This window comes from Festucalex cinctus, chromosome 21 (assembly GCF_051991245.1).
Source record: "Festucalex cinctus isolate MCC-2025b chromosome 21, RoL_Fcin_1.0, whole genome shotgun sequence".
NCBI classification, from domain to species: domain Eukaryota; kingdom Metazoa; phylum Chordata; class Actinopteri; order Syngnathiformes; family Syngnathidae; genus Festucalex; species Festucalex cinctus.
In genome coordinates this window covers 3,137,238-3,158,117 of record NC_135431.1, presented here as the reverse complement: position 1 = coordinate 3,158,117, position 20,880 = coordinate 3,137,238, and the positions used below count along the sequence as shown (strand labels likewise).

The following is a 20,880-nucleotide window of genomic DNA, read 5'->3' as shown; positions in this document are numbered from 1 at the left end:
GTTTTTTTTTGTTTTTTTTTCCAGTAATTTTTAACTTTTAATTGCAGTGCAATACATTTGAATACAATCTTAAAAACTATTTGTTTTTCACTTTTAAGTAGGCCTGTGCAATTAATTGAAATTCAATTGCAATTTCAATTATTACTTTTGTACTTTTTCCAAATAATTTTGTCTTAATTATTTTTTTTACATTTAAACATGTTAACATACAATATGCTCATGAAGTGAGATGCAGATGTGCATCTTATGCACTTATCATCAGAACTTCTGTTTATTTCTAAACATGTAAGTGCTCTTACGTTTCACTGAAGAAGCTAAAAAAAAAAAAAAAAAGTGAACACATAACTTGTTGACAGCTGACGTGAAGAAGAAAAAAAGCAAACGCTTGCGCTTGATGACACATTGAAGCGGTTGTTACGTTTCATTTGCGTTTCCTGTACGAACGATGGCCTTAACAACTTTTTTGGAAGACTTTTGCAACTGCCCACATTGCGCTTTCCCCGTTCACCTTCAGCTGCTCAAGTGCAGAGAGAATAGGCAAGGCCTTTTTTATTTAGACCCAACTTTTTATTTTATTTATTTATTTTTTATTTTTTTACTCTGAATTTTCCACAATTAAAATGTCAATTGACAGTACAATATTTATAAATATTGTGTATTGGTGCAATTTTAGCAAATATTTTTATTTTATTTTATTTTATTTACATTTTACATGTCAGTCCTTTTATTATTTTTTTTTCCAAAAATAAATTTTTTGCTTTTAATATTTTTTTTGTTTTTTTTTTAAATATTTTTTTGCTTTTTATTTTTTTCCCAAAAACTTTCAAAAACTAAAAAGCAATGCTACAAAATGTTTTGAGAAATATTTTATGTTGTGCAATAAAAACAATCGGTAAATATTTACATTTATTTTATGTCACTTTCTGCTGTTATTACAGATGAAGCCTCAAATTTACTTGACTGTCGAAAAAAAAATTTCCTAATATAATAATCAATTGTTCTCTAGTTACTGTGAACAATAAAAATATTTGCATCAATATCATATTTTTTAACCTCCATTTTTTTTTTTTTTTTAAGATAATGTTATGTGTGTAGCGAGTGGCCACCAGGTGGCAGCAAAGTAGAGTGAAAAAGTGCACATGCTTCTCAATCAACGAAAGGAGACAAAAAAAAAAGCAGATTAAAATCAGAAAATACTAAAAAGGGCTTCAGTGTGATGCCGAGTTTGCGCAATCGACATTCTTGTACTCTGCCCTCATTTGCATGCCTCATTTGCAATGCAAATAAAAAGCAGTTTGTTGGTCACTTATTACCTGGCTTATGCTCTTGTGGGTCAAATTGACCCAAGAAACGTTGAAAGTCATTTTTCAAAACTGAGACGGTCTAAACTTAAGTCAATTCATCGAACTCATATATATGATATATTAATGAAAATGATGGAATTTATGAAGTCTATGGGTCAGTTTGACCCCATGCCCGAGAGGTCACGTGAATTTGTTCATGAGCAATTTGAACTTATGATTATCCTCAATGTATATCAGACTGTGTAAACAATCGCAACACTTCTTTTGGTTGCAATGTCAAGTCACCGGGTCATTTTGACCCAGGATAGGGGGTGAGCATTTTTGAAAACAGTTTTGTGAAAATCCCCAGTCAAAACAAAACATTTTTTTATTTTATTTTTTTGTCAACTGTGAATTGTTTTCAATTGGATTTTTCATTTTTTTTTTTTTATCATCTTTCGAGTCAACTAATGACATTACATAGGATGCAAAATTGTCGTGCGCCGTCACAGTAAGTTTACTCGAGTAAATGTACTTGCTGACTTTTCTTTTTTTATTTTTTTTTTCTTGGTACAATTGAGCGCTAAAGCAAACAACTTATTTTTCCAGCATTCATCATGTGTGACGTTTGACTTGCATTCAAGCTCATCATTACACACACTGTAAATATTGACACTCCAAACAGACAACCCCCCCCCATTTTTTTTTTTGGTTTACAGCCCCCCCCCCCCAAAAAAAAGACAGTGAAGGCACCACTCCCTCTGAAACAACAAAGCGTGCTGATAAACATCTCCCTCATCAACCTGCAAAATGCTGCACTTGCGTTTTGTAAACACCGGCCCCCACCCCTGCATTTTTTTTTACAGTACAGTGAACCCTCCAAAAAAAAAAAAGAGGTCAAGTGTGCTTGCTTCAAGCTGTTTATTTGTCACTCCGAGTTCAAGTTGACGGTAAAAGTGACCCATAAACCAACCAAAAGAGAATCATTCAACATATCATTTTGTCGAACAAAAGTCTGCTAGCTTAATGCTAACGTAATATAACAGAAATGAGCATCAAAGGGTTGTACAAAGACTTGAAATTCAATTACCATTTCCACTATTACACTACAGGGTGACAAAATTGGCAAATCAATTCAACAATTAATAATTTTTTTGGGTTATTTTGATACATGCACATTAGCATACTTGAGTGATGTCATGAAATTACAGTAATTTAAATGTTGCAACAGCTCAATGGCAATTTTACAAGTGGATAGCAAGTCAATTCCAAGAAAACCATATTTTTGTATTTAAAAAAAAAATAGTTCATGAATATCGGTTGGTCCAAAAGGAATATTTATTCATTCAAATTATTTTTAGTAATTTCGTTATTTTAATTTAATTGAAGTGAATTATAGTGTTTTAAATAATTTGTCGTAATATTTTTTATGTTTTCTTGTTTGGTCCCATTTCAATAATCATGATTTTAACTACTACCAAAATAATTGTGATGAATATTTTTTTTTTCTCATAATCGAGCAGCCTGAACAACAAATCTTACTTGAGTTTAGCAGGGGACCTTCTCTGCCTCTTCTTCTGCTGCATCTCCGTCATTTGAGCTCAGTGCTGCCCGGCGTTTTGTGGCAAAATGTGGTACTACACTGAATTCCGACCTTTTTGCTGTAAAAAAAAAAAAAAGGAAATATTGACTGACTTCCCCGCCATAATTGGTGGGAGCGTCTGGCGGGTCGAGTGCGTCTGTTGCTGTTGTCAACAAGCCGTTTTCAGTTTGGCCTCCACTCGCGCGTGGCAGACGCCTTTATTTTGTCTCCATCATGCAGATCTTGGGTGGAGTGGGGGGGTGGGGGGGGGGTTAATTCGGGGTGACGATGCTGCACTTCCAAACAAAGCAATTTATTTTCACATCTGTCAAATAAGCAGCAACAATGCCAAATATTTTCATTCCCAGAAGTTGCGTTTCTTTTCGCAGCACTGCTTTCCAGTAAGTGTTCAGAATTTCGTCCAATCAGATTTCAGCTTCCGTGTTGCCACGGCGATCTCACCTTGCCTGCAGAATCAGGTATGACTTCAACTACATTAGCAATGGCACTCTTTTGTTGACACCGATTTCTGTTTGTAACCACTAATGTAAGCCGATGATGTCATCATTTTTCTCTCCCCTGATTGGCTGCTGTGAGCAAAACTTTTTTTTTTTAGTCAGAAGAAAGACACAATGCTAACTGTTTTTCAAGGAGGACGTTTGTTGAATTCAGTAAAATGAAAAAAAAAAAGTTGTAAAAATGTGAAGACAGCAGGTAACAGTCAAACAAGCGTGACGTCAACTTGAAACGATACACAAGCGGAATTTTATCGTCGGCGCATCGAATGAGGAAGTTCGCTTGTCACATTGTCACTTATTGTGACAACTTGTACTGTATGTTGCACTTTTGCCATCAGACACAGATTGCACGATTGGCAATCATCCAATAAATGTATTCCTTTCATTTTTTTCCATCGTAATAATTATAGTTAAAATAAATTTAAGAAATGAATATTTTTATGAATACAAAATAAGCTTGTTTAATTATTTTTATTTTATTACTAAATTTTTAAAATTTGTTGAAAACCCCAAAAAAATAAAATAATTAAACTTACTGGTAATATTTTTGTGACTGTAAATTGCACTTATTTTAGTTTTCTCCCATGCATTTTGATGTCTAAAATTACATTGAACACGACAAAATGCAGACGACGTGTCACACAATTTGGTGCCAACTACTGCAGAGGACGATTAGAATGAATTCAAATTGTGTCACACATTCAAATATAATGTCCATTTTAGTTTGATTGTTTTCGAGATTTGACACGTTGAATAAAATATGTCATCAGTTTCCAATATTTCTTCTTCTCCATGAGTGTGAACTGTTTGCGTGCTTTTGACGCGCCGGTTGCTTGGGGGACTTCTCGTGTCCCAGGAAGCCCCCGAAAATTAAGATGTCATCCATCCTCGCGAGGATCTCTCCTTGAATGAATCTAAAACGGGAATTCCCCTCCCGAATCCCGCAAACGGGAAGTTGAAACCTCGGCGGGCGTTCGCCTCTCCGAGAGGTCGCGCGGGGTCAGCGTGCGCGCGTGGAAGCGTTCCTGCTCCCGCACGCCTGCTCTCCTCTGGCGCGGGCATCGAAAACATTTGACTTGCAAATGTTCCAAATGCAAATTCCAGCGAGGTGAATGGACACCAGCGGCCCGCCCCTCGTGTTACCCACGGCAACCAAAGTGTTGTGCTGTCACAATGGACCCGAGCCATACGCGCCCACCAGGATTTGCATGCCAGATAACACTCAAGATTACAAGAGTTTCACTTTTTTTTTTAAATTTATTTTATATTTTTTCATCTTGACTTGGTTTTTAAAATTCAGTTTTTGTGAAGGCTGGAAGGCCCATACATATAACTGATCATCTTTACCAGTGCTTTCATACTGCTCAGTGGGGCACTTGGTTAAGTGCTTTGTCCAGTAACCAGGAGGTCACGGGTTCGAATCCTACCTCTGACTGTACATTGAAAATGCGTCCGTGGCAATTATGCTCAGTGATGACATGTTGACCAATTATCATATCAGGAAATGCATTATAATTTGACTGAACGTCTCAGATGAGACTTTTCAATACAAATACGCCATTCGCTCTCTTTTTCAGCAAGTCAAGTCGGCTCACGTGGTACGTGGTAAGTATTTCAGCAGGCGCATTGCACTTTAAATTCAGAAATGGTCATTGTTCAATTATTTTACATCCATCATTTGACATTATTTCGATATTAATCCATGTTATTTTGAACCGTCAGAATGGGGACTGCTATAAGTCTTTCGCTTGTGCCCCATTTTGGCCGTTAACTGTGACGTGACGAAATGTAGCTAGCTTAGCATGCTAATCCTAATGCTAGCGTAGCATGCTAATGCTAATGTTAAGTTAGCACGCTAATGTTAAAGGTGGGGTTCAAGGATATTTTTGTGGCTGTGTCTTCCGGGTGGATCATCTTAATGATTGTTTCTGTGTTTGTAGCATTTAGCTAGCTTCATGTAGTGACTTTCGTATTCGGCCATTCATTGTTGTAGCACCACCGAGCTGACCGCGTACTTGGAAAATAGCTGAGAGCCGCAAGAGGACATCCGTATGAAGCAAGGCCGGCTGCAGAGACTGATGAAGATGAGCTCGGATGTTAGCGACATTTGAGAGGCGTTTCCCCCTGACAAGCAGCAGAGCTGGTAGGATGGTCTTATGCATTCGCAGTTTTTTTAAACGTGACAAACAGATGTTTGGCTTCCACTTTTCGAGAACATCATTGAATCCACCTTTAATGTTAATTTAGCATGCTAATGCCACGTTGGCATGCTAATGCCAAGTTGGCATGCTAAGTTAGCTTATCATGCTAATGCTAAGTTAGCATGGTAATGTTAAGTTAACGTGCTAATGTTAAGTTAGCATGCTAAGTTAGCTTAACATGCTAATGCTCAGTTAATTTTGTTAACTCACCATTGTTTTCCATTGTGTTAGCATGAAGCTAACATGAAGGTCAAGTTAACTTATCGTGCTAATGTTAAGTTAGCATGTTAAGTTAGCTTATCATGCTAATGTTACGTTAGCTTATCCTGCTAATGCTAAGTTAGCATGCTAATGTTAAGTTAGCTTAGCATGCTAATGCTAAGTTAACATGTTTATGCTAAGTTAACATGCTAATGCTCAGTTAATTTTGTTAACTCACCAATGTTGTTTTCCATTGTGTTAGCATGAGGCTAACATGAGGGTCAAGTTTTGCGTTTGTTTCCGTAAACAAAGTGTAATTGTCTTTGTTTGAATGCAGTCAAGTGTGAGTGGCATCAAACCTTTTTCAACATTTAACGCGTAACTGGCAACTTTCATTTTCACCAAAACTTTCACTTGCCCGCCAATCAATTTCATTAGGCGTTTACCACAAAATAACATTTAAGAAAGTGTTTGTCGACGTAAGGGGGCAGGTGGAGTTGAAGTTCACGAACGTGTGTGCTTGTGTGTCACCCCCCCCCCCCATCCCCAGTTGCATCACAAGAGAATGAGTGACACATTTCCCTTCCCCTTTTGTGTTGCAAAACAACTCTCACATTCGTAGTAGCCGCTCGTGAAAGCGCTGAGGAAGTTGTCGCCTGGAGGGGAAGTGTGCAGTAGCCAAAAAAAAAAAAAATGTAACCCTCAATTGAAAGAGAAGATCCCTTTTTTTTTTTTTTTGCGTGGAAATGTGTGATGTCAAACACGATTACTTTTGTTTATTTGTTTTGGTGGTGGTAGTGGATCGAAGAGTCATGACGGGGAACTGGAGAAGTTCCCCAAGCAAATCAACGTTTGCTGTGCACAAAAAGTGAAAGCCAATTAATGTGTGCACAGGTGACGACAAAATTGAAAATGTTGGCTTAGTTTCCCGATTCACCCTCGTTGACTGTTTTCAAATCCAAACTAAGATCTCTACAAAGTCTAACCACACTGCTCTTTTCTGGATATTTTAGTTTTGTTTTTTTTTTATTCAAGCTGTGGGAAGTATTCAAGTAAAAATACTGTGTTAGAGTACTTAATTCCATTTTTCAACTGTCTAAGCTATATTTATAATCGAGTATTTATTTCTACTTTTACTTCATTTGTAAACGGATACGTTTACTTTCTTCTTCTTTTGTCAACATGTTGCCTTGACAGGAGTTGAATCCATCCAGTTTGTGTACTCGTGCTCAAGAAAATGTCTGCCGTCCTTCATGAGTCACAAATCCACTGTGGCCAGTTTCGAAAGAGAAAGATGTCGTGTTGCGCTCACTGGACCAAACCCAAAAAGGATCCGGCTGAGCAGGAAGACTTTCCCAACGCAGGTGCGAGTCCTGACACGACGGCCGCCCGCCCGCCTGGATGTCAGTCCAGACCCGGAAAAACGGGATTCCGATTGTCTGGGCTCACGGAGCCGCATACTTTTCTCCAAGAGGTTCCCACGAGAAAAACCCGAAGTCTTTTTTTTGGTTTTTGCTCCCGGGTCGGCTTGATCAGAACCTGAGGACATGTTCAGATGAGGGTCGCTCTGCGTACGGGATTAAGAGCTGAAAAACAAACAGCAGATGATCAGATATCGCCGTCTGACTCTGTTTGGATCGTAAACTGCAGTTTGACTTTTGAACCTGCAGACCGAGCATCCAGTTTTTAGGACTTCGGGTTGCTTTTCTAAACGGCAAGGTAGTCATGTTAGAGCACTTTTGGACCTAGCGTTGAGTATTCGAGGTCAACACCTGATGGAAAATCCCGTAACTTAATGGTCCTGCAGTCCAGCCCCAAGTGGTACGGCCGTGCAGTAGTTTATGACCCCCTTCATCGAATAGTTTATGGCCCCACATCCTACAACGCAATGTTGGTACAGTCCAGGTTGGTCCTTCACTCCAGTACTGATTGGCCCTTCAGGTCAGTGCTTTACAGACCTACAGTCCAGCATCTTCCATCCAAGATTTATGACCCGCTTCATCCAAAGGTTTATGGCCCCACATTCTAGTACGTAGTGTTAGTACAGTCCAGGTTGGTCCAACCCTCCAGTACTGATAGGCCCTTCAGGCCAGTGCTTTACGGACCTACAGTCCAACATCTGCCATCCAAGATTTATGGCCCTGTAATCCAGTCATTTAGGGTCCTACATTCTAGTACATAATGGTGATCCAGTCTTGTAGTTAATAATACAGCAACCTGGTGTTTATTGGCCCGATAATCTAATGGTTTAACAGTCAAGTGCTTAATGGACCAACAGTTCTGAAGTCCGCTACTTTAGGCCCTACTATCAAATAGTTTATGGTCCCATATTCTAGTGTGTAATTATGCTATTATACAATACTTGATGGTCCTACAGTCCAGTACTTATGACCCTATAATCCAGGTAGTTGATAGTCCCAAATTCCAGTATGCAATCATGTTACAGTCCAAGACCCTAATGGTCCAATAGTCCAGGACCGAATGGTCTTGCATTCCAGTGCTTATTGGACCTACAATCCGGTTCTTCATGATCCTCCAGTCCAGTTTTTATAGTCCTACAGTCCAGTACTTACTGGTCCTAAATGGACTTGGAGTCAAACACTAAATGGCCGAGTGGTCCTTTCATTCAGTTTATTGTCTTACATTTCAGTGCGTGATTGGATGACAGTCCAGTCCTTCATTCTTAAAGGTCCTACAGTCCAGCAGCAAACAGTCTTTCGGTCTCGTCGTGATGGTGCTGCAGTCCACTTCTTGACGTGTTTTGACTAAATTCCAGGAGCTTGTTGCGCAACAGGTCAGTAAATTCTTTTTTTTTTTTTTTTTTTTTTTTTTTATTTTTTTTTTTATTGCTTGTAGGTGTACCTAATGTTGTGTCCCAACAGTATGTCTGAATGTTGCCTGGCGGTCCGTCCGCACTTTTGCTGACTCATCTTTCAGGTACTTGCCTGAAAGCTGCCTGGGAGCCAGGTGGGAATTTTTCACCAAAACGCTGACTCACGCTTTGCATCTGATTTGCATCCTTTTGCATTCGACAAGTCCATTCATCTTTCTATTTGGTGGGGGGGGGGAAAGAAGAAGACGAGAACGTCCCCCAAGGCAGAGGCAAGTCAATGTTGCTTAGAGATGTTTATCAAATGTGACTTTCGCCTTAATTTTTTTTTTTTCTCATCTCTTGTGCAAACATACACTATAGAAGCATGACGATGTTTGCACAGCGTCTACATCCGCTTACACGCACGCACACGCAGGCCATACAAAAAAAAAAGTCAAGTTATGAAGCTGGCCTGTTATCATTAGCAGCTCTCAATATGATCCAAGGCAGATCCACACCATTTAAAACCATAACCGCAATAATAATTTAAAAAAAAGAAAAGGAAATATTTTTTTTAAGTTCAATTAAAACTTCCCTCGTTTAATTATATAATTTATGATGACTTGAGTAATAAAAAAAACGTTGCATTTTCATACATAAATACTAAAATTGGTTAATTAAAAAAAAATAAAATAAAATAGTATGATTTATTATTTTGTTGAATTTCAAATATTTTCTAAAAATAATTTCATTCTCATAATTCTTTTGAGAAAAATAATCGTGATGCATTTCTGTCACTCAAGCAAAGAGTTTGGGGGGGGGAAACATTTGCTGACAGTTTTGTTGCTTTACTATAACAACAACAACAAACCAGCAACACTGACATAACTCTTACTTCATGTTCCTGCCTGACCAGTTTGGATGCGCGTGTGTGTGTGTGTGTGTGTGCGTGCGTGCGTCATCACAGGGCAGCGTGCATGTTCACGCTTGCCCACCGTTGTGGCGCAGAGTGCTTGTATTATGATGTACAAATGCTTTTGTTACTTTTTTTTGTTGATGTCTTTTTGACTCCCTCCTTTTGAGAAGTGTTGCCTCGAGCGACACGTGACCCAACTTAAGAGTTTGCAGTTTGACAAACGCTGACTGATTCTTCCAAAAAGAGTCTTGGAGAATGACATGAGTTTGCCTTTAGCTTCATGCTAACACATAGTGGGAAACGCTATAGACATGCTAACGATTAACATCCATGTGGTGGTGGTGCATGCTAACGATTAGCATCCATGTGGTGGTCGTGCATGCTAACGATTAGCATCCATGTGGTGGTGGTACATGCTAACGATTAGCATCCATGTGGTGGTGGTGGTGGTACATGCTAACGATTAGCATCCATGTGGTGGTCGTGCATGCTAACGATTAGCATCCATGTGGTGGTGGTACATGCTAACGATCAGCATCCATGTTGTGGTGGTACATGCTAACGATTAGCATCCATGTGTTGGTGGTGGTACATGCTAACGATTAGCATCCATGTGGTGGTGGTGGTATATGCTAATGATTAGCATCCATTTGGTGGTGGTACATGCTAACAATTAGCATCCATGTGGTGGTGGTATATGCTAACGATTATCATCCATTTGGTGGTGGTACATGCTAACAATTAGCATCCATGTGGTGGTGGTGGTACATGCTAACTCAGCTCAACTCAACTTTATTTATATAGCACTTTCAAACAGCCTGAGCTGTCACAAAGTACCTTTACTTGTACTCAAGTATTGAGCGTGAGTACTTTCGCCACCTGTACTACGCGAGTCTACACAAAGCGAATATCGTCATACATGCTGCTGCACATCATCGCTCACCTTTGGTCTGTTTTGCCTCTGCGACCGGTTTGTCTGGATCCGTGACTAACACGCGCACACTCCCTGTTCTTGTGGGCATCAGAAGATGCCTGACTGGTATGACAAAAAGCAGACTTTTCACTACAAATTTGACAAATGATCCTTTGCTGGTTTGTGCGTGCGTGCGCGTGCGCGCGTGTGTTATCAAGACCTGTGTTTCCTGTTTTGCAATCCCAAATCTGCCCTCCCAGAAAACATCTGCCACAAGATGATTCAGGAGCAGTCTGTTGTTTTATTGAAAAGCGAAGCTTAATGGTGTATATGTATAAATAAAAGGGTATCATTTGCTATTTTTTTTTTGTCGTAATTAATTGCATGCTGTTAATTCACGATTAATCGCAAATTAATCTCACATTTTATATCTCTTCTAAATTTACAGTAATATCTACAGTAACTTTTTTTCTCCAATTTGTCATAGTGTCATTAACATAAAAGTGGAAAAATATGATAACCTAATATGGTGGTATCTTTTTAGTTCATGGATACAGTAATTCCACTGTAATTCATCAAGTTATTTGAATTTAAAGTTAAAAAGATGAACTGTTAAAAAAAAAAAAAAAAGGAGTTTGAGATATTTGTTTCTGTTGAGGTCATTTTTCTGCCACTAGATGGCATAAGTGTTTCATGGTGGACATTGACGACGTCACATAAATTAGTGGCATGAAAGGGACTTTAAATTCACTTGGTATTAACACACTCATTTGGATTGATTGATTGATTGATCGATTGATTGATTGTGGATGTTGGGTGATTGATTGGATGTATTGATTGGGTGGATGGATAGATTGGTTAGTTGGATTGATTGATTGATTGATTGGGGATGTTGGGTGATTGATTGGATGATTGATTAATTGGATGTATTGATTGGGTGGATTGATTGATTGGATGGATGGATGGGTTGATTGGGTGGATGGATGGATAGATGAATAGATAGATATGAGACGGCCTTGTTTAATCATGTGATCATTTGCTTTGCGTTGTTTGCGTCTCTCTTACCAGATCCCATCTGCTCATAACGAAACATCGTTGATGGCGATCAAATAGTTGAACGGCAGCTTTAACTTCTGCCCTTAATGAGCGTGCACGTGTGTTCCTCCTCTGCTAGTAGTGCACCTGTACTTTTTAAAACTTTCAATTCAGCCCACGTCTACATGACAGGAATGTGTGTGTGTGTGTGTGTGTGTGTGTGTGTGTGTGTGTGTGTGTGTGCGTGTGAGAGACTTAAGTGTCATAATGAATAATCGGCGTTCAAGGTCAATTGCGGTGCTTCCCCCCCGTGTGGCAGCTGCGCGTTGACGAGGGGGGATCCCTCACTTATCAATCGCTGATAAAAGGCTGCATTTCATAGCACACGCTCAATCCTGATCAACAAACAAAAAAATGTGATGTTGCGTAACACGCCGCCGCCGCCGCCGCCAAGCCTTCTTCATAGGTGTGCCCTTTGTTGGCCTCGCGTTGTTTTGATTGCGGCAATTGCGGTCAAAAGATGCACACTCGTGTTTGTGTGTGCGTGCATGTGCGTGGTTTGTGCTCAGGATGGGTGGAGTTTTTCTTGCGAAGAATGTGGCCCATTTATCGAGAAATGAAAGGGATGTGGGTCAAAGCGGCAGAACAATAGTGTCTGTCGCTCCACAATAGGAGACACTCAAAGACATTCCTTAAAAAGTGTCTTGCATGGATCAAAACTCATCTCATCCCAAAAAAAAAAAAGTTTTTCTCTATTTCAGTTTTTCTATTTTTGGTGGGCGTGGCTAAAACAGCGCCACATGACGCATTTTGGAGTCGTCCCCCTCCTGCCCAATATATAAGAACTTGTACGCCTTCATCCGTTATTCACCTCAACTGCAACAATAATAAATGCATCTTCCCTTCAGATGGTGCACTAACTAGAGCGCCTCGTTGTTGGCCACGAGTGTGTGCAAGTCGCGCAGAGAAAGGACAAAAGAGAATGTAGAGTTGAATGTTGTTTTATTTTATTTTAAAGCCCCAACTTGACATCCCACTGTGTTGACTGAGGCTTCAAGCCGGCTTGGCTGCTTTAGAGCGCCTCATTGTTGGCCGCGAGTGTGCGCATGTCATTCCAGAGAAGTCAAAAGACAGGGGAATTATTTTATTTTTTTTAAGTCAGACTTGACGTATGCTTCGATGCCTGGGGATGGCTGGCCAGCTTTAGAGCCCCTCGTTGTTGCAATGTGGAAAAACCTTGTTATAAAGCTTTTGTGACTGTTTTATATTACTGTATATTCTTTATTTGTTAAAAAAAAAAAGACATTTCATTTTTCACTCCGTTATCAGCTGTTGCTTTTGTTATTGTGATGATGCACTCTCACTTCCTACCACAGAACCTCCAATGTGTGTGTATGTGTTTGCGGTGCACATGTGACTTCCAAGCGTGTTGATGTGCACATTGAAAACACGCAACGCGCATCCATGACAGCCTCTCTGGCCTTGCCTCCTTCCTACTGCGCGTTTGATGACGTCCATTTGTGTCACATGACCTTTTTTTTTTTTTTTTTTTTGCATAACGCCCGCTTCTTCTCTTTTCCGCCACGCGCTCTTTGTCGAGTGCGACGCGCCGTCTGTCGATCCAGGGGAAATAAATGTCGGAAAAATTGACAAAGTTTGACAAAGCCGCCGGTGGTGAGTTGTGCATTTGCGATACCAAATCTTCTTTTTTTCTTCCAGGACTTCTTTTCAGTCACTCCCCCATGGAAGGTGTGAGGAAGTGGGAATTCCGTGTCCAACGGCCTGCCTGATAAAGGCGCAGGTACGGCAGATGGTACGTGGCGGCCAGCGGATAATGAGAAGATTTATTTCACAACTCCAACGCGCTTTGTCACGCTTTTGTCCTTTATTAGCGGCAGCACAAAAGAAACGCCATTTGGCGGGATTTCCCAAACGGAAAGCTGCGACAGATTGCGAAGGTATTTTTCAAAAAAAAATTCAACCCTTCAAGCTAGTTTCACAACATCTCATTTGGTGAACGGATTTATCATGAGTGGACCCACAAAAAAAAAAAAGAAAAAGTGTGGCCATTTTGGGGGAATTCCAGCGGCCCTTCAAAGATAATTCAGCACCTGAAGCAAGTTAGCTTAGCAACATCAAGTTTGGTTGACATGTCTATCATGAGTAGACCCACAAAAAACTCCAAAAAGACACAGGTAGTCTGCCATTTGGTTTGAAGTTGCCATTTTGGGGCCATTCCAGAGTTCCTTTCAAGAAAATTCAGCCCCCCAAAATCAAATTCACTTACCATCATGAAATTTGGTCAACATGTCCATCATGAGTAGAGCTACAAAAAAAAAAAAAAAAAGTCTCAACAAGCGATGCCTGAAAAGATACATGAAGTTCTTTTAGGGCCATTTGGGGGTTCTTCAAAGAAAATTCAGCCCCTGAAGCTAGCTTTGCCACATCTAATTTGGTTGACGTCAATCATGAGGAGACCCACAAAAAAAGCCTCATAAAGCAATGCCTGAAAAGATACAGGAAGTCTGCTATTTGGTTTGAAATTGCCATTTTGGGGGTCATTTTGGAGTTCCTTTCAAGAAGATTTAGCAAGTCAGACTTACTTACATGCAAGAAATTTGGTAAACATGTCCATCACGAGTAGAGCCACCAAAAAAAAAGTCTCAAGAAGCGATGCCTGAAAAGATACAGGAAGTCGGCCATTTTGGGGTCCTACAAAGAGAATTCAGCCCCCGAAGCTATTTTAACTTCGCCATATCAAATTTGGTTGACGTCAATCATGAGTAGACGCAACAAAACGCAACAAGTCTGACATTTTTGAAGTGGCCATTTTTGATATTTCCTTCAAAAATGGACTGACTAGCCTACTCCTAGTTTGTTTGTTTGTTTTTTAGATAATATTGACACCAAATTGAAACTGACTCCAGATAGACAATCAAGGCTGAAGTGCAAGAATTTTGCACGTGTGTGACGTTTGACCGAAGCGCCCTCAAACTCTCACTTCACACCGTCCAATTGCCACCAGATTCAAAAGTATCCAACCAATAATGCGATCATCAGTAGTTGTTTTCCCTCCAATCGTTTCACAGAGCGCAGGTGTAGCTAGCGAGCACGCGGTCCGTGCCAACCGCCCGGTGAGTTGACGCAACAATTCCCCCCCCCAACGTGTTGACTGTCAACAAAGCAGCGCCGTTGCTAAAAAGTAGCGGCGTGTTCTTCTGCGGCCTCGTAAATAATACGAAGAGAGCGTCGGGAACAATGGCACGGCCGCAGTCATTTCACTTCATTGCGTTTTTTTTTTTTTCTTCGTCGCCATCTGTTTTTCTGTCTCTTTTACAATCCCGCAACTTCTTATCTCGCTTGAGCACGGCTGCGCTCCGAACACACACACACACACACACACACACACCGCAAACAGAGGTCTGTCCCTGACACCTCCTCATAAACCCGCTCGCACGCGCACGCGCGCACCTCCAGCACGCCGCAGACGAGTGAAAGCATCACACGGGCCGAGTGTTGAACTCTGATAAGTTGACGGTGAAGTTTGTGGTTTTGTGTTTGTGCTCACGTGGCACTGCAGTATTCTTGGTTTATATGCAGGAGCCCGTACTACCACGGCCTCATATAAAGATATATATATATTTTTTTTTTAGAGGACGGGGGCAATATGACGAGGAAAAAAAGGCGCAAATTTGCAAGTTTAAAAACTCGCAAATTTTCCACTTTAGAAACTTTAGAAGTTTTTTTTCTCACAAATCTACCACTGTAAAAACCTCGCAAATTTGCCACTTCAGAAACTCGTAAATTGACGAGTTTTTTCTTCTCGCAAATCTGCCACTTTATAAACTTGCAAATTTGCCACTTTAGAAAGTGGCAAATTTTCTACTTTAGAAAGTGGCAAATTTTCCACTTTAGAAACTTGCAAATTTACGACATTTTTCTCATAAATCTGCCACGTTAGAAACTTGTAAATTTGCCACTTTAGAAACTCACAAATTTGCCACTTTCTAAACTCGCAAATCTGCCACTTTAGAAGCTTGCAAATTTCTGAGTTTTTTTCTCGCAAATCGGCCACTTTAGAAACTTGCAAATTTTCTCGCAAATTTGCCACTTTCTGAACTCGCAAATTTGCCACTTTCGAAATTCGCAAATTTGCCACTTTAGAAACTTGCAGTTCAATCTTCCTTCATGATCGGTTTTGCTGCTAACTTCAACTATACAGTACGGAACAAGCAATTGATTTCAAAATTGTCTGTGTTTTTGGGCCCTCTGATTGCCAAACTTTCCGCGACGCCACTGTTTTTAAAAAAATAAATAAATAAATAAAATAAAAAAAAAGTTCCTGTAATGTTAATGGACTTCATCCTGTGCTATCTGTTGCTCTTATCTTTGGACGGACAGGTGGCGGTAAAAGTCGCCCACGGCGTCTTCACGCGCCCACGCACGCAAATTCAAACACGCCATGTTTGCTCAGGATTTCCCGCCCAAAAATTATCGCCTCCCTCACAAGTCAAATTGCCCTGCAATAAATACCTCAGATTTGGTTCATAGCATCAAATATTAGAAACATGCTCTCAAGTGAAAATAAGCGACTTTTCATCCCATCACGAGTGGTTTGGAGCTAATAATGGGGGCAGGGTGACTGAACATGGCGTTTGTTTGTCTGACGAAACTCCCGCTCGTTTTCTTTCCCTCCTTTTTTCCTCCTTCATATTTGCATTTGTTCTTTTTCTGACACGCTGACTGTTGAGCCCACAGGCTTTTGTACATTTTCCACCATTAGCATCAACCACTTGAGCACACGCACACACAAAATGTTTAAAAGTCAAATGTACACAAGACAGGATTAGGTATTTGGTCATCCCAAAATAGGAATTAAAAGAGGCTGAAATATGACTGTTGTGCAGTTGTTTAGTCATTTATCAATCTTAATTGGAATTTAATACATTTTTAGAGATTGCATGTTTTTTACATTGCTACAGGTTTTTTATTATTTTTTTACTTTAAAAAAAGAGGTTTTACATTTTGTTTTACTTTTAAATTACAATAACTTACAGTTCTAATTTTATTGAATGTAATGTATAATATTTTTTAAGCAAAAGTTTGTATTTTCTTACCTTTATATGCAATTATATATTTACTTTTTAATTAAAAATATAATTAAATTAATTTAAGAATTTGAAAAAAATGCCTCATTTTTATTTTTAAAAAAGTGCTTGTACTGTTTATTTTTTACTTTTAGAATTTAAAAATGTAATTACATCAATTAAAAAATGACTAAAATATTTATTTAAAAACTAAAGTACAATATTATTATTATTATTATTATTATTATTAAATATTTTCCCTCGCTGCTGTTTTGTTTTCTTCATTGTCTTTGTCTACACTTAATTGTGCCTTGTTTACGGTGTTTTTCATGCAGTGTACACGTTGGCCTCTTAGGGGCAGTGTGGTGCACACATGCAGCGCGATAACACGCCTAAAACCAACTACTAATAGACCAGAAGTAGAAGATTGCGTAGCAAGTGTCAAGACACCAACGAAGAAGAAAGCGTATCCTACACGGGGAATGTTTGCTAGGCTGGAAAGAGCTAAAGGTTACGTGGATGAAAACAAACAAACAAAACAAACCAACAAACAAACAAGACGTTTTTAGTGCTGCTTGACAGAAGATGAAGATTCGCCGGACACACTATTATTTAAGAAACAACAAGAAAAACCGGGAAGGAGTTGACAGGTAAGCCCAGCTGTGCTGTGGATGCCATTAATGGAGAATGAAATTCGAAATTTGAAACTGAAGTTTGTTGCAACTAAAAAATAAAAATAAAAATAGAAATGCCAGCGCTCGGAAATGAAAAGTCGTTTTGTGTGTTAGCATTTGTATTCAAATGTACAATGTGTGTACAGTAATGGTTTTGGTTTACTGTGGTTACTTTTATTGGTACAGTACAGCTCAAAGTAGTCCAGTCAAGACGGAAACTGTTTTACAGTCCGTGTCCATCATTTGTTGTACTTATTTTACATTTAGGACCAATACAAAAATGTGTGATTAATTTGCGAGCAATTAATTGAAAATATTAATTTTCAATTAATATTAATATTATTTATTGGAAGTTTTAAAAAAAATCTATTAAAACAGAGCTCAACTTTGTATTCAAAGAATAAAGTGCAATTATACATTAAAAATTAAGATTATACAGTAAATGTTGATAAAGTGGAATGTAATTATTGTAATTATTCTGGTGTCATTTTTTTAACCACTCAATATTGGAGCCAAAATCAAGTAAAATATTGTACAATATTAGAATCAATATAAATACTGCAAAATTTAATGAAGAACTGCAATTTTTTTTTCTTTACTAATATGAATAATGATGATGATTGGTTAAATACTTCTTCTTTTTTTTTATTCCCGTTGGGGCAACTCAGGGAAATATTAATTCCTATCATTCTTATTATTGTGTGTCATGAGATGGTGCAGGTGTACCTAATGGAGTGGCCATTGTGCTTGTTATTGCTGTGATGGTGCATTCACTGCCAGCTGTAAATGGAGTTGTTGTTGTTGTTTTTGTTTTCTTCCTCATTTATTTTGCTCTCATCAATTCCCTTCCGTCTATATGGCACCAGTCGTGAACACGTGTGACACATGCACACGCACGCACACTTGCTCGCATCAGCTGCCCATCTTGGAAGCGATGACGTCACAGCAGTCGGCACACGCGCCAAAGCCAGTTTGCTTGGTAACAGGTGTCATGCATTCAAAGCGTTTGTGTGTGCACATATACATGTGTGTGACTGAGCATTGTTGTCTCATTTCTGCAATTATGAGACACACATACTCATGGTGAGTTAAGTTGTTTTTTTTGTTTTTTGTTGTGGGGGGGTAGAAGGCCCGGCGGCGGGCCTTTTGGCAACTCGGGGAAGCCCGAGCGGGCAGGCGGGGCGTGTTGTGCATCAGTCAAGTGGAGCATGATGCCATCGACGCGAATCCACTTGTCAGCATCACTTAAAACGCAACAATGGAGCGCATGCATGCCGCGCAGAGGGGGCGGGGCTTAAATTACTTGCATGTACAGTACAGGAATACTGTACGTTGTTTCAAGGAAAGAGCTGAGTGGGCACTCGTGCTCGCCTCGTCTTTGTAGCGCCCAAATTCAACGTGCGATATTCATCATTTGCGTAATATTTCAAATGTATCAATCAAAATAATTTGCAAAGCCGCAAAATGTATTTATATGAGATTTGAAATTGGTTTAAAAAAAATACAAAAAAGTTCATATAAAAATATAGTAAATAGCGCTCACCTTTTTGGTGTTAGCAAAATTGCCAAGTTGAATAAAAAAATTAAATAATATTGTAGGTGAGAACGTTGTAAAATATTGATTTATTTTTAATTGTTTAAAATCCCAAAATTGAAGAGAAATAATTTAAAAACGCGCATTAATTTAATTAAAAAGGTAAACATTTTAGTATGCATTTTGAGTAAATAAAAGTGAGTAAAATATTTAATAAATAACATGATATAGTGAAAAAGAGAAAACTTCACATAGAAAGTTATTACCAGATTAATAAAAACATTATTGGTGCATTTTTTTTTAAAGACAAACAGATTCTAAACAATACTATTAACTCTTTGACCGGCAAAATACGTTTAATAACGATTCGTAAAATCACGACGAATGCCGGCATAAACGTTAAATGACGTCAACTAAGTTTATTTTTATTTTCTCATTGCAACGTCTAAGTGCAGCACTGCCTGGTCAATGGGTTGTGGAGTCAAAAACATCCCAACTATGGCCAGCAGATGCAAGCATTGTATCTCTTTTTTTTTTTTTTTTTGTGACTGATCAAAGGCTTTGTCATATCAAAGTTTTAGCAGTAAAAGAGTTAGGAGACAAGGATGAGAATAAAAATACGTAAATGAAATAAATACCCCTAAATTAAAATTGAACAAAAATATAACAATACATTAATAAAGTAACCTTTTTAAGAGCCAAAAAATGTCTGTTCATTATAAATAATTCAGTATAAAAAGTATCAATGTAAATTTGAATATAAAAAAACAAAAAAACTTTTAAATAAATCACATTTCTCTCACTGCCTGCTCCTTAACTCTTAATTGTTGCATTAAATTTTAGTAACTTTGGGAATGTTGTGTTGTCTTTAAAGTGCACGTCATTGTTTTTAAGGCTTGTGAGGGTGGATTAATGTGTGTGTGCGTGCGTGTGCGCATTTGTGGTGGTCTCCATTGAAAGGGTCTTCCTTCTGCTCTATTTACCCAGGTGAATAGAAAAGTTGGACCAAGCCTGAGCGGGAAAACATGTCATTTGCTGTGTGTGCGTGTGTCCAAGTGACTCCCCCAGTGTCATGTCCGACCCCCGCATCACCGCCTTTGTGTTGTTGCGCCTGTAATGAAGCAAAACTTACACTGTGGAAGAAAACCGAATGAGTTCTGACAAGCCGGCAACATGTGAGTACAGAAAGCATTGACGGCTCCGTCAGGAATTTCACAGTATAGCTAAATGCTAACATGCTAACAATTAGAGGTGTGGAACCTCTGGGTTACCTCACGATACGATATGTGATACAAGGCTCACGATAACGATTATCTCACGATGTGACGATACCGCGATTATCGATATACTGGTCAGGTAAAAAATAATAATCTACGATAAAACGACTCAAGACATGAACTGTTTTTTTCAATGAGAAAATTCTTTTTGTCCCATCACTGAAACACAATATTAAAACTGGTGTCTTTTTCACAGTGAGTACTTAGTATACAATTTTTTTTTTTTTATGTGTAACATTGCAAAAATAAATAAATAAATATACAATTAAGTATTAAATCCAATTAAATCAATATTAACATTCCTTTTTCAGACTTCTCAGGATGGAGATTGGTGGAAAAGATCGGCTTATTTTTAAGAGATCGGCCGATCACCGACCTTCCAAAATCAAGGAAATCGGGGCCGATAAATCGGCCGGCCAATCGCTCGGTGCACCCCTACATCCGACTAATAAGTGCACATACTTCGTTATTCCGTAGAATTACAGTTACTTGTGCAAATAACAGACTGGAGCAAAAGTACAAGTACTTCTTTCCTCAAAGCTTAAGAAAAATAAACAAGTTCACATTATTTATTTATTTATTTATTTATTTATTTATTTATTTTTTAATTACAGTTAGTAGCTGGTTATTGTCCAGAAGGCATCTGGACTTTAATAATTGGAGTACAAATATTTACGTCCAAAAAGACTCTCGTAAAAGTAGACGTACAATTTATCTCCATTACTTGAGGAAAAATGAAAAAGTACACCATCCAAAATTGTACTAAAATGCAAAAATCAGAAAAATCAATTAGAACTGTTAGTTACGGGGATGTTTGATGATAGTGGGGGGGTTTTTTCAGACCAGT

At 38.8% G+C, this 20,880-nt stretch overlaps 1 protein-coding gene and 1 long non-coding RNA gene across 6 annotated transcripts in view; both read left to right on the top strand.

The window, feature by feature from the left end:
• The first annotated feature begins 4,956 nt into the window (after positions 1-4,956).
• On the top strand, positions 4,957-16,563 carry LOC144010325 (uncharacterized). Its single transcript, XR_013281182.1, has 6 exons — positions 4,957-4,988; positions 5,377-5,526; positions 6,983-7,149; positions 8,436-8,579; positions 8,723-8,887; positions 13,181-16,563. It is a non-coding gene; the product is annotated as an uncharacterized LOC144010325 (long non-coding RNA).
• Positions 16,564-17,000: 437 nt separating this feature from the next.
• hbs1l (HBS1-like translational GTPase) overlaps positions 17,001-20,880 on the top strand; it is a 45,405-nt gene continuing 41,525 nt past the window's right edge. For 2 of the 5 annotated variants that reach the window (XM_077510608.1, XM_077510606.1), the window contains exon 1: positions 17,001-17,198. The gene's annotated coding sequence lies outside the window, so the exon portion shown is untranslated. Of the gene's footprint in view, positions 17,199-18,177; positions 18,306-19,743; positions 19,932-20,880 lie in introns of those variants that run through there. The other 3 variants (XM_077510604.1, XM_077510609.1, XM_077510605.1) reach the window with 2 other exon arrangements.